Here is a 15,442-nt window from a genome sequence, read left to right as displayed (position 1 = left end):
TGGAGCCCTGGCCCGTTTGGCTCAGCGGTTGGAGCATCGGCCTGTGGTACAGAGAGACCCGGGTTCGGTTCCTGCTAAGGGCATGTACCTCGGTTGTAGTCTGTCCCCGGCCCTGGTTGGTCGTGCGGGTGGCAGCCACTTGACGTGTCCCTTCACATCGATGTTTCTCTCTCTCTCTCTCTCTCTCTTCCTCTCTCTCCCTCCCGCTCTATCTGAACATAAAATGGAAAAATGTCCCCGGGTGAGGATTAAAAAAAAGGAAAAATGTCCTTGGGTGAGGATTAAAATAAATAAATAAAGTAACATAAAATATTTAATGACAATTTGTTGTATATATAATTATTATATAAAAAGCAGTGCTTTGCCCTGGTCGGTTTGGCTCAGCGGTTAGAGCGTCCACCTGCGGTCCGGAGAGACCCGGGTTCGGTTCCTGCTAAGGGCATGTACCTTGGTTGCAGTTTGTCCCCGGCCCTGGTTGGTTGTGCGGGTGGCAGCCACTCGATGTGTCCCTTTCACATCGATGTTTCCCTCTCTCTCTCTTCCTCTCTCTCCCTCCCACTCTATCTGTACAAAAAATGGAAAAATGTCCTTGGGTGAGGATAAAAAAATAAAATAAATAAATAAATAAATAAATAAAAAGCAGTGCTTTAACCCAGACCATTAAAATGTTCACTTACAATCATGTTTAAAAAATAATTACAATGTGGAAGATTCAGTTGCATAAAAATTGTGAAAATTGAGCACTTACACTTAGAGATAGCCTTTTTTTTTTTTTTTTTTTAATACTTTCTGATGAGCATGATGATTTGAAATGGGAGGAAATATATTTTTTAAAAAGATATAGTCCGTATGCTTTTTAGCACTCAGACTTTTATTACCAAATGGGATTTGCTGTTTTTCTGAAGTGCTTTTGAAATTGCTCTATGCCCTGAAATATTTCTAAATAAATCTCACTGACTGAATCAAAGTGTTACAGGCCAGCAGAAGCATTTGTAGTTTGGAAGCTCAGAGAGATCTTCTTGCCTTCTGCGTATCTCTGGTCCAACGTTGTCCCCAAATCTGGTCAGTCAGTACAGTGTCGGGGTCCTGAGTTCACGTGTGACAGGAGAACACACTGGCCGCTCTCACATTTCTTGACTGAGGCTGCCCAGTAAAGTCACGGGTGGCTCAAAAAACCTGAATGTCCAGTTCTACCCAGACATAGTTCATCAGAAGCCCTAGAGGTGGGGCCCAGGAATCCATTAAGGTGATTTGGATTTTTTTGTTTGGATTTTTATTTCTGCAAAAAAAAGGAAGAATTAATATATAAAATGACCCATAAAAGGAAAGAAGGCACTTTGCTCTTCTGTTCGAAGTAAAGGAACTCATACTTTTTAAACATCTGCAGCTGATTCCAAGCTATAGCCAATATGAAAATCACTGCCCAGAAACTCAGCTTCTGAGGTGTGTGAAGATCCACCTTCCTAAGCTAACTGAAGGGACAGCCAAACAAGTAAATGGAGTCCAGTATGTGGAGACGGAGGGTTACCGGAGTCAGCATTTACCCAAGAAACGACGGCAGCACTGACTCCAAAGTTCGATTCATAAAAAGAGTTTCTTTAATTGGGAAAATTGTTCATTATTTTAAAGTTGTCACAGGCTGAGATTTTTAAAATTACTCTTATTTTTCAATTATAATTAAGGGTATGAAAAACGGGCTTCAAAGAACAGAGTCCTTTTGAAGACCCTCACAATCAGATCTCCTCTCTCGCCTCAACCATAGTAATGGATCACTTCAATGATTGTATTTGCTCGCTTAAGGCTAGCCTCTGAATGGAAATAAAGGGTATTTAAGGTTATTTCAACTCGAATCTTATTATGGTAGGGCTGAGAGGGGGCTTTGGAGTAATTTGGTCAAACCTCCGTATGGTTATGTATGAAGGAACAGTAGCCCAGAGAGGTACCCCGTAGCTGGCTGTGGGCACGTGAGTCGGTGCCCAGAATCCAGGACTCCTGACTTGCAGTTCACTCTCCTGCCACATGACCACCAGAAAGAACCAAAAGTCTGCTGGGCTGCCTGCCTCTGGCCAGTTTTCACTACCCTTTCTGTGTAAGAAAACTCTAAGGAGAACAGGTTATTCGATGATGAAGGGTATAAGGAGGGAGAGAGTGCAGCAGCTGTAGGGAGGGCATAGAAACTCTCTTTTATGGAACATTCGAAGAAGCAAGTGGTCGTGGTGGTTGAAAACTTCAGGAGGTACATCTGGGTATATGCATGAGACCAGATTTTTTTTTTTTTTTTTTTTTATTGTTTAAGAAAGAAAAGTGTAGCAAGAATAATGAGCAGGACATGAACTGATTCATTAAATGTTAAGTATGGAATTTGTAATAGAGGATCACTTTGACTCTCATACATCATTTATGATTCTTTAATTCTGTAAGTTGCAGCCCTATGGATTTTTGTAGGGGGGAAAAACCACCATCTCTCTATTTAGGGACACTGGATGAAATATTTTCAGAAAATGAGATATTTCAGTGGAAATTCTTGCCTAATATGTCACCACTTTGAAAATGATTAAAGAAAATGGGGTCTCCCCCAGCAGAGGCAGGTACTTTGACTTGTCAAATTTAAGCTGGACATTTTCTCTTCATTTGGAACTGCCACAAAATGAGCCCTTTCATGTCCTCAATAATACCAAACCAATGCAATCCATCTGTTCTGCTAAATTATTTCTAGTTCCCTAACCAAAGGCACTGCTTTTTCATGCATTTTATCATGATTTTATGCCCTTTATTATATTTTACAAAAGGTTCTCATTCCTCCAGGGCCAATGAGAACTGATTAGGACACTGGCCTCCATCCAGGCTTTGAACACAGGAGGGGAAGGAATAGAACTGTTTCCTTTTTCCCCTGCTCCTTGGCAGAAAACACACACACACACACACACACGTGAATCTGTACCGTGTGTGTGCTCTGTGTGTGGGTGGGTGTGGGTAGGCTGCATCTTATCCTGTCACAGGATGACTTTGTAGATCATGTTCAGAACATTCCTTCTGTAATCAGGTTGCATTAATGGGCTTTATTTCAGAAAGACTATTTCTTTAGGAAAGAACCATGGTGTGCTGTGAGACTCAATGATATGGTCATTTTAAACTACGTTAGTCAAACTGCAGGCCAGAATGTGGACTGGGGGGCGAGCTGAACCAGCATCCCCAGGCCCGTCGCACGGAGCAGGCGCTGTGTGCGGAGCAGGCGCTGTGTGCGGAGCAGGCGCTGTGTGCATGTGGGCTCCTCTCCCACGGGCGGGGCGAGGCCGCCTGAGTGCCAGTCACAGAGAGTGAGCTGGAGCGACAGCACATCCCGCCTCGCAGGTTCTCCTCATTAGGAACGTGGAGGAAGAGCCGGGAGGTGCTTTCCCAGGCCTCTGCGAGCAAGGTGGTTAAGACCTGAATTTGGATCTCAAGTGAGATCTCAAGAAATACCCAAATGAACGCCCTCTCTTCAATGCTTTGTGCTTCCAAATATACTCAGAAGTCTCAAAAAAAAAAAAACCTTTTCATCGGAATCATAAATGATTTTAGATAGACATCCTGCAGACTAAGTATCTCTGAGAACGGAAATCAGTATCTCCCCGAATTACGATTGTCAGAGCACTTTACCCTATTTTGTGACTCATTATGCTGTTGACCTTTGACTCAAAAGAGCATCGTGAGATAGAAATGAAGGGATAAAGGGTTCACAGGAAATAGAAAATATGGGAATGGATTAAATGAACATATCTATATTTAAACATAAACACGGAACATAGTAAATGACTCATGGTAATACCAGAAAACGAAATTGCTGGAGACCTCAGTTTGAGAGGAAAGTGAAATTGACAAATCTGAGGCGTCTGATAAAAGCAAAGCTCGCGGGAAGTGCCGCAGGAGACGTGAGTAAGAAGGAGAGCTCTTGCCTTTCTGAATTTCTAGCTTAGTCATCCTTCAAGTTCCCATAGCAGTGCCCCCGTGAGATATAAATAAATCTCAAAACATGCTTTCTCCAGATGCCTTTCCCAGGTAGAAACATGTTTCATATTGCATTGATTCTTTTCCAGAGCTCGCTCTCTGTGGAAACATGCACACCCTGCGTGTGGGTCATACACTCCAGCAGCCACAGAAGCAGAGGTGATTGTTAAGAACAAGCAGTCTTTATATTTAGTGCAATTATTGTTTAAAAGAAATATACATTATAATAGTACAATCCAGTATAAAATACTTTCTGGGTGTCCAAAGGGGGGGGGGGGTGAAATCAAAGCAGTAAAATAAACTGTGTTACAGTGTAATAGTGACGAGGAGCATGAGAGTGTAAACTAGGGCAGAATAATCTTAGAATTAGTAAATGTCCTATTGGTTAGCTGATACTACGTCAAGGGAGGATTGATACTCAATCCACCAGGTGTCCTTTTATGATTTCTCATTACTTGAACTACTGTCAATAATTAAATCTTGTTCACGGATCATTTTTCAAAGGTGTGATTGGGAGAAAGAGAAAGAAGTTGGGGCAGGCACAGAGTGTACGGTCGGTTGTAAATACATATGACTAGTTAATGAAAACATAAAGATATACTTCTTATTAATGACATTTAATGTCATACCAGAAGCAGAAATTCAATGTAGAGCTGAAAAATATATTTATAGAAAAGGAAAAAGGGAAAACAAATCAATGAAGCTTTATGATATCAGTCAAAATGTGGGTCTGATTATTAGCTATGGAACTGACATTATTTAAGATATAGATTGCCTGCCGTATCAGTGTATAACGTAGTAGTAGCTGTGGATTTCTCAGATTCATAGAAACGGGAGCTGGAAGCCCTATTATTTCAGGGTGTCCATCAGTCTGCCAGAGAGGACTGGGACCACAGTCTGGCTCCAGTGCTCTGCCCATTCCAATTTTAGATGACTCAGTCCATGGATTTACCACTATTTACCTTGGATTTTCCACCAGCTGAAATCTCACAGTTGAAATATTTCCCTTTAATATTTTTTTTTTTTGTTATTCCTCACCCAAGGATATTTTTCCATTGATTTTTTTAAAGAGAGGAAGGGAGGGAGAGAGAGAGAGATATGGATGTGAGAGAGACACATTGATTGGTTGCTTCCTGCATGACCCTGACTAGGTATTGAACATGCAACCCAAGTACGTGCCATTGGCCGGAATCAAACCCGAGACACTTTGATCCTCAGGCCGATGCTCTAACTGCTGAGCCAAACCAGCCAGTTCCCTTTAATACTGACTTTGAACATTCGCTTCCTAATTTTATCTTATTACCTCTCGTTCTGTTGCTTTGGCTGTTCTGGTCTTCCAGGAACATTTCTAAATGTAATATTTATCATCAAGCCACCCAGGTCGGTAACATGTTCGTTGGTGGATCAGAGTAATGACTGACCAGATGGCCATCATTAAATTTGCCTTGTCTTCAACATTACTTACCCAGTTTAATTTCAGTATTCAGTACCTACGTGGGAATAAGTTCCCTGAAACCTATTTTTATTTTTCTAGAAATGGAGTCAAAAAGAGGGAACTTCAATGTGATGACAAAGAAAGTTCCATTAGCATTTGTTTATCTGGCACATAACGGTGCAGGGTCAAGAAATGTCTGTCTTCTGTTGCTCCTGTTACCCTTTTGGTCTCCCACCCTCCCTCCCTCACTGTTACGAGATGTTTGATCAGTGACAAGCACAGCTCTGCCCTGTGCCCAGTAAATCCCTAGGAAGTGTCAGTAAATCGGGGTTTCAGCCTGCTCCCTCAGGGAGCCACATGTCAGCAGCAGCCACATCACCTTAAATTGGGGAGGTTGAGTATGGATTGTCCTGGTCCCGAGACAGGTGGTGTTGTCACCTGATGTCTCTGTCTCACCCGGTGATCCCATGGGCAGGAACACGAAAAGACAAATTCTCCTTGAATCTCACTGTGTGTCCTTCTCTTCTAATCTGTCGCCTTACAAGTACCTTATTGTGATACTTATTTTAAGCGAAATATTAGCACTGTCTGAGTAATTTTAGGAAACACAGCAATTTTCCAAAGTTAGGCTAATTCACTTCAAACATGATGTTTATTGGGCTCACCGATATGCCAACTGGGAAATGTGGCTAGGAAGAGCACTTTGCAGATCGACCAGCTGAGCTGTGACTTAATGTATGGTTTCATCTGTGTCAAAGGACTGTTCTTTCAGAGTTGGAGTGAAAGTCACTGGCTAGCAGGTGTGGACAAGTATTGGCTGAGTCTAGAGTGTCTCAGACTATGTCTGGTGAAAGTGGTTATTGTTTTTGTTTAATTCCCATTCTGTCACGAACTAATGCTTTTATAAGATAGATTAAAAATGCAATACTACAAAAGTGAAATGTAATTGAAGACCTACAGGATTATATTATATTCAACAGACATAAAAGTATTCTGTCAAATTACTATAAAAGTTTCTAAATGTCACTCGGCCAGTGTGGCTCAGTGGTTGAGTGTCAACCCGTGCACCAAGAGGTCGCTGGTTCGATTCCTGGTCAGGGCACATACCCGGTCAGTGGGCCTGATCCCCAGTGGGGGGCATGCAGGAGGCGGCCAATCGATTCTCTCTCTCTCATCTTTGTTTCTCTCTCTCATCTTTGTTTCTCTCTCTCTCTCTCTCCCTCTCTCCCTTCCTCTTTCTCTAAAATCAATAAAGAAAGTAAAAAGTTTCTAAATGTTTACCTTGCATTCTATAGAGACCTCATCAAAGACCATTCATAAACAGTTCCTGAACTGTTACTGGTCCTATAGGCACACTTTGACTAACGTTGGTCTAGATGAACCCTACTGTGAGGTGCACACACATGGAATGATCAGCATAGTTGTTATAATCAAACACGTTAACCTGTATTGGTCTTTCTTAAGTCCGTTAAGAAACAATATGGAATTTGTGTCAACAACTGTTTTAGGTGAGTGTAAAATAAAATGTGAATGAATTTACTTCTCAGCTAAACAGTTGACCCTATTTGTTTTTAAGATGACACTTTTACAAATTAGTTAATTATTCATTTCTTTGTTACAGGTTTTTTATGTCAAAGAAGAATATGCTCTATGTCAATTGCCCATTGAGGCATAAGCAGTCCATTGGTTCTGAACCTTGCACACTCCCGTTTTTCAAATATTATTATGGGACTTGACTAAGCAAATCAGTGTCACATTCCTACACGATGAAACTCAGCCCATTATTAATCATCTTCAATGTGACTTGGGGCCTTATTTTCTTCTAAATGTTGTCAGTGGAGTACTGTAGGCTTCTGCTGTTTTCTTTCAGCGGATTCAAGGTCGAAAAGCCAGCCTGGAGGAAATACAGCTTGTTCATTCTGCACATCACTCACTCTTGTATGGCACCAACCCCCTGGAAGGACAGAAGCTGGACCCCAGGACGCTCCTAGGTCTGTATGGGCCTCCCTTCCACTGAGAACAGCACATTCCAGCACTATCATTAGTCAAGGCTGGTGTCAGTCAGTTCAAAATACTTGGCAAGCAGTGTGACAAACAAAAAAAGAGCTTTCCATCAGCATTGCTCTGCGGAGTGAGCTGCTTACTGTAGAAGCCAATGTAGATTAAGAAAAATCTTGCAGTAGAAAAAATGACCATGTAAGTTCCATGATGTTTGCTTTTAAATTCATCTCTGTTTGCATAGCATTTCTTCACTGGATGTTAGCATGCAGGAATAAAGGCACTGTTGAATTTGTTTGCTTACATTTTTAAGCTAAAAGAAGAAAGGTTTTCACACTTTTTATGCAAATTTATCTTCACTTTTACCATTTGTTTTGTGTTGTTCAGTTCTTTTTCTTCTGTGACCTTAACAGACAGAGGGCATAGTACAACTTATTTTTAGTGAAAACACCTTATTGCTATGCCTAGAATCCTGCATTTTATAGTTAGATTGTATTTTAAACCTTAATATAATCTTTTTAATGTCTTCACTGTGGAATGAAACAGTAAAGTAGGTGGCAGAAGTAGAAAACTAATCATTTCAATTAATTATATTGTATTACTTTTGAAACATTTACCATCAGATTTTAAAATCAAATGAATGTTGTACAGGTATATGTGAACTTTATATGAGAACATATTTGGGAAAAATTTATTACAAAACCTTGTTTTAGCTGAAACAATTCCATTAATTTAACTTTATTAATAACATTTTATAATGAATTAACAATATATAACATCGCAATATATGCCAAAAAGGATATTTTAAAAACTATTTTAACCAAACAATGGCATTTTAGAGCTTTTTCTTGTCCCCTTCTTTCAACAAAACCTATTGTGTCAATTCCAAATCACTGAATTCTCTCACCTAATTCAGCATTATTTCAAAGTGATTTTATGTTAACTGGTTCTAAACAATTCAAAAGCAAATATATGATATGTAGTAGGCAGGCATCTTGGAAAATAATCATAAGGGGAAATTAACGGTTACCCATTATGGTATTTACAATCTGCCTTTTCAAGAGGAGTGGAGGCAGCCCTAACTGTATGAAGTAAAGACATCTGGGTGAGTGTGTGCGCATACATTCAGGGAAGGTAAGGATACCTTGGGAAGAAATTGACAGGAAGGGGAACACATGAATATTATTCAGTTTTTAGAAAACATTATTAAAATTTGATGAGGAAAACAATTTGTATAGAATTAAATCTGTATATTAATATAAATGCAAATAAGTCAATCTAAATATACATACTCTGTATTACCTTCTTTCTGTTGAAGGAAGGGATATCTATACATATAGATTCTTACATAAAGTACTTCATTTGCTGTGGATACTATGTAATAAATGCCCTTATTTTTACATGAATTAATAATGTCACACAATTTACCCAAAGATGCAGTAAACCAGTAAGACATTAACTTTCATGGTTTTATGAGGTCAAAATACATATTTAAAGATAGGAAGCTGTTTTCATTTTGATTATTTTTTAATTTAGTTAAGAAAAAACAAATATAACCTTCCCCCATATTTTTAAATCTATGGCCTTAACTTATAAATAAGTGTAGAGACAGGACTAAGTATTTTGGATTTAATTGGGAAAAACTTACTCATAGGTGTTTGAGACATGTTCCAAAACAACCATTTCCTACATTTTAAGAGAAAAGACATGTTTGTAAAAGAAATGAAGTTTAAACATTGATGACTTGGACCTGTTTATTTATAAAACATGGCATTACCACCATTTTTCAAAACAAAATTTGACACTTGAACAAAACTGATTTTCTCAAAATATTCAATAGAACTATCATTTACAAATTTGGTGGTTTAAAAATGAATTCCAATGCATCATTTAGACCTCAGATCATTCTTTTCATGTATGTATGGGATGAAAACACCAAATACCAATAATTTAATTTTTAAAGTTTAAATTCAAATAGATTGACCACTTATCTCATAATTTTGAGTATTTAATGTAGGATAATGTTTATAAAGTGGGTGATTTTAAAGGTCACTTTGGATATATTTGGATATATCGTGGAGTTCGTCCCATAGGCACCTCCCAGAGGTCAGTGCTACAGGGTCAGTGTTTAGTGTAGGACGCATGCGTAAATATAAAGTGGGCTACTGTGCTGTGGAGTCTTGATGTCAAGTATGAAATTCAACTTTGATAGCACTTCTGATCGACTTCAGTTTCTCGTGTGAATCCAGAAACAGCAGGCCTTCCTTAATTCAAGTTCTACATGAATAATTCGATCTCTTTTAAAGTTGAACTTTTCATGCTATTTTGCTCTTTATAAAATGTGAATTCCTATGGCTTGTTTTTTTCACTTGTAGCTAAAAAACCAGATTGAGGCTGCCATGTATAAATATGGAAATTTAGAACCATGAAGTTATTTCTCTTTATCCCCTTCTTTTACTCCATATATCCCTCTACTTCCTCCATCCCCTCCCAACACTGCTTGGTGGTGGGGGAGGAGTTCGTCACTGCGCACACACATTGGACTTAAAACCATTCAATGAATGAAATTTCTGAGTTGAATTGATAGTACTACTCTTCGTAGTTATGTTCTGGAGTTAGGAGGAAGGATTTAAATAGGAGTTCATTATGTCCAGACCTATCTATCAGTCTTTGTATCTTGAAAGATATCTATAGCTTATAAAATAATTAGATTTGAAAATGTGCACCATTTATCTTTTTAAATACTCTAGACCCTGTAAGGTGACACTTTAAAAAAACATTCTCTCCAGTCATTTCTGGTACAAGGTTTTCCTTAGCATTAATATTCCTGTCGTTCTTGCTACCAGTTTTCATTATCACATGGCTAGCCAGATATGGCAATATGGTTCATGGATATAGCAATATAACTTATTTTTTAAAATTCCAGTCAATTCACTAAATTAAAATATTTTACACACCACTAAATTTAAATTATTAATTTTATTTCTTTTTTTGTATTATGTAACATTACTAAATGCAATTCTACAAACTTTAAAAAATTACTTCGTTGCATTTTAATACTAACTTTATTCCTTTTAACTATGGAATGAAGAGTTCAGACATTATACATACAATAGTATGTATTTTAATCTCGCATCTGACATATGAATGCATCCTTGCAAAATATTCAGTCATATAGAAATATCTTTGTTATGAGCAACAGCTTAAGTAAACTTTATCCCTCTCCAAGCTGTCCATAAATTTTTTATGTATCTTAAAGAGTGATGTCAGTGTTTCAGGTTTAATGACTTGTTTTTTGTTGTTATTTACTTCTGTTTTTGTGTGAAGATCCTTGTATATAATGAGATATATCACTTTTTTATTTGTACTTAAATTTTTGTTTATCACTTTCCATCTGTTAGCTATTGCATTAGAAAAATCAGCACTTGCAATTTCTTGTTTTCAAAAATCAGATTTTTTTCTGTGACATTAAAATCTATTTGGGCTGTTATTGATGTGGCATGTGAATTCCACCACAAGCCTGTTTTCAATTTTCATTGTTATTTCGTTGATCATCAATAGAACAAATGAGTTGGGATAGGCAAAACGGAGGTTTGTACCTCGTTCTACCATTAGTCTTAGTCTCCTGAGTGACCCATCTCAGTCGCTTCAGAGCCGTTTGATGATGATACGGAAATGCCCACTGCCTGTCCCTTTAATTACTTTGCAAGCCCATTTTAGACCAAGAAATTTAGGAGTAGTTATTTTTGTTTTCTCTACTCATATAGTAGATAATGTAGAAAATAAAAGTGCAGATATATAAAAGGATTAAAAATTCCATGAAGCATTAATACCAAGAGTCACAAGTAAGATTTTGTCATATATTTTATTTTATCAAAATGAATTTATTTGGTGTGACATTGGTTAATAGGATCACATAGGTTTCAGGTGTAGATTTCTATGGTCATATATTTTAAAGAATATATATTTATATTATACAGATCCCCAAATAGTGTTATCCTCTTTGTAGTGTTTTGTGACTTGTTTGTTTAAAAATGTAACAATTGGAGAGGCTGAGTGTACATAGTCTTAGCTATGTCTGAAATAGAAATGAAAAATAAACCGGTATATCTGAATAGCTGTTTTAGTATTTGAAACGTTTAAAAAATGACAATGTTCTTCATAAATCTTGGCTTTCAAAACCACATTAGGATACACTTAGTGAACAGCTGAGTTATTCATAGTAAAGTATAAATTAAAAAATGTGATATATTACACAATGTGTGGGGCAGTTAAAACACATCTTAAGACTCAAATTTTATAGGTATTTGTTCATATGGGGCAATAAACTCTACATGCAATAATATTTGTATTTATTTTCTGTGAGTTTTTACCTATCTAAAACTTGGTCAGTTTCCTCCTGAGTTAAATGACAAATACCATGTGACATAATATTATGTGTTAATAAACAGTTATCAAAAAACTATAGTGTTTAGAAATATTAAAATTTAAAAATTCTAAAATGATAATTGTATTCCCAATTTATCTACTTTTTTCATGTCTTCTCACTGTATAGGTGATGCCTCTCAAAAGTTTTTTTCTTCATTACCTTGTGGTGGACTTGGGGTAAGTATGAATTTGTTTACTGCTCTTAAATAACAAACTTCCAGAAATATCTCCTTTGATTTATCTATCCGGTTATGTTTGAGGCTGTTTCTCAGTAAGCGTTATACTGGACCGCAGGACTGGCTACATCATTTGAAGGGCTCAGTGCCAAATGAAAATACAGATCCCCTTGTTCAAAAACTGAGAATTTCAAGATGGTGACAAAAGCGAATTAAACCAGTGTGGGTCCCGTCTGACTGCAGGGCCCTCTGTGACTGCCCAGGCCACATGTTCACTGAGCTGGCTTTGCTGGATTTTTATATAGCGGGACAAAAGGTAATACAAGAAGCTTTAACACAGTTTTGTAGCGAAATTCAGTTTGCAGTAGTCACACTGAGTATGAACATACATTGGTATTCCTGATGAAAATGGCATAAACTTCTCAAAGCACTTTGCATTGTGGGGCATGATGTTTCTGAACGTCCTGGGGCCATTTTTGTCTTCAGTAATTAACTGTCTTTTTGACCCAAGATTTTTTTACCACATTGCAAGGACAAATTTGTTAGAATCCTGCAACACATGAAGAAAAATGTCTACATTTTTGTGGATGACTAGAACATACCATATAGCCTACAATCTATTCAAAGTTAACCCTTGCCATGAATAAACCACCATCCTGTAGAGCTGAGTGCTAACTCACGATAGGACAGCTTAATTCTAGGTCAGGTTTCCAAGGACTAAGACATTTAAGTCAATTCAAGTTTCTTGGATGTTGAAGGGAAAGAACAAAACCAGTCCTGTGTATGCCATGTAGTAGGCAATATTTTGCTATAGCTACATTTTATATAGGAAATCCCCATATATTTTCAGCTAATTCTTTCATTTTAGTGATGTTAGATTTATCCAAGATAATCTATTCCTTTACCTGTGATGCTGCCCTCTAGAAATATGAATGACAACTGCAACTAACATCTGGTTGGACTTTACAGTTTACCAACATACAACAGAGGTACATAACAACTTGGTAAAATAGTCATTATTACTAACACCATTTTGCAGATGAGAACCTGTCAGAGAAGTGAGGTTATTTTCCTGAAGTCACATAGTAGATGGTAAAAGGTTAAAAGTGTGAGATGGACAAGCATGTCCCTGTGGAGGAGTTCCAGAAGAGCATTTCAGGTCCCCCCGTGGTTGTTATATCGGACATGCTAGCCTCAGCCCCTGGAGCCTAGCCATGCAGCCCTGCGGCTAGTGTAGTGAGGTCCCTTTGTGGCAGCTCACCAGTGAGCTTGGATTTTTGACCCCCAGCACAGGACAGTCATCACCCCATATTAATCTTTGCTAATCAAACCTCCTGTGAAGCCAGGAGCTTGCAAAATTATTCTAGAAAGCAGAGGACACCACTGATTTTTAAAATGGGTTTCATTGGCTTTGAGATTATTTCCTAACATCCCAAATGGCCATGTTAAGGGAATGGCTGATTACCTGTAAATGAAGCAAAGAATGAAACAAAGCTAAGGACTACTTAGTGGGTATGGTGATGGGGAGGAAGTCAAAACTGTTGTGAAAGAGTGGTGGTCCCCGAACCCCACTCATTTATAGGCACATTTGTTTCGTGACCCAGGGCTGAAATGAGGACAGCTCCCAGGACCACCTCCTAAGTCTGAACTGGGCTGTGCCTATTACTCACTGTGCCTTGAACACAAAATACCTCTGCTCAACTGCTCTAAATCTATACCAAGGTAACTTCTTATTGTTAGCCAGAACTGCTCTAGTAAACTCTTAGATGTGCCCGATGAATGAATAGTGTCTGCTACTTCTGACACAGTGGACATCATAGAATAAGTCCTTAATGACGTCCTCAGACACTGACCTAATCCAGATGGTGGCAGTGGTGGTGAGTAAGGCTAGCTTGGGCAATCAGAGGCAGGAGGAGAAAGACTGATTAGTTTGGCTGCATTAATACTGGAAAGGGCTGGAGAGAGGTACCTCCATCAAATTGGCCTATAGATCTTCTGGTGGTTTTTTGGCAGATCTCGTTGAGTGTGTATATACGCAACCTTGTCCTGTTGATGTACTAAAGAACTAGTTTGATTCATTCTGTTTCTTTCAGGAATCAAATTATGTTATTAGACATTAAGGTACCATCTTGCCCCCTAAGACTGTTGGTTTTGAAAAAAATCCTAAGATAATCTCTGGGTCCTCAATGTTTACCTCCAGGACAGTTCTAGACATATTAAGTATATGAAAGATACCCAGTGTGAACTTGGTGTGGCTCAACTTGGCAACATCGAGGCACCCTAGGGAGCTTGGAAACCGCAGAAATGGCTCTTGTCCTAGGGCGCTCTTCTAGTTTAGATTGTCTAAGATGGACCCATTGGTTTAAATTCTAAAATACTTGCCTGGACCAGTTTGGCTCAGCAGTTAGAGCATCGACCCGTGGACCAGAGGGTATCTGTCATGTTCAATTCCCGGTCAAGGGCGTGTATCTAGGTTGCAGGTTTGTCCCCGGCCCCAGTCCAATCGATGTCTCTCTGTCTCTGTCTTTCCCTCCCTCCTTCCCTCCCTCCCTTCTACTCTATCTAAAAAAGCAATGGAAAAATATCCTTGGGTGAGGATTAACTATTAATTAATTAATTCTAAAATACTTAATGCTTCCCAACTCTTAAAAGTAAATTCCAGTTACCTAGAATATATGCCTTCCTAATAGATGAGTTTATTTACATACCTACCGAATGCTGATGACTAATTGGCTTTTGAGGAGACTACTGGAGACATTATGAAATCAGAAACTACCCCCTGAAATTCCATGTGATAATTCAACAGTGTTGCTCTGTTCTGTGGGTGAGTGGTACTTAAGGAGCTTTAAAATACGCTCTCCTAAGTTGCATTTTGAGCAACCATCTCAAGGTTTCTGAATTCCTTCGTGTTTGGTTTTCATTTGTTTAGTTACTATGGCATGACTCATTTCTGATTACTGTGTGATTGCACTACAAGAAAATGCATCAGTTGCAAAGAGCATTGCACCAAATCCCAGGACTTGGCCATCGTAGAGTGAGACCGATAATTAAGGGACACTGGAAACAAAGCCAGTGCAGGGCATTTTAGTTCTCCCTCCTCAGGGTATATGTATCACCAAAAATAGTGATCATTTTCCTGGCCATCTGACGTGCTGCTGTGTGAAGAAATCTTGAAGTCATTTCTCAGCCTTATTTTCCCTCTTCACTTGATAGGCAAAGGAAAGAAAAAAAAAAAACCCACAAAAGCAAGGACGAGCAGGCTTTTATGATAATGTCGTCATCAGCTCCCAGCTTCAAACGCTTCTGCGGCTTTTGAGTTGTCATTTATAACTTGGAACTGAATCGACCCATAATTCCCCTGATACACTTAGAGAAATTGATAACAGACTCTGCACTTCTTTTATGGCTTGGAGGAGGC

The sequence above is a fragment of the Molossus molossus genome, unplaced genomic scaffold, assembly GCF_014108415.1.
Source record: "Molossus molossus isolate mMolMol1 unplaced genomic scaffold, mMolMol1.p scaffold_m16_p_7, whole genome shotgun sequence".
Lineage (NCBI taxonomy): Eukaryota > Metazoa > Chordata > Mammalia > Chiroptera > Molossidae > Molossus > Molossus molossus.
The sequence above is the reverse complement of the archived record's forward strand: the minus strand, read 5'-3'. Positions refer to the sequence as shown.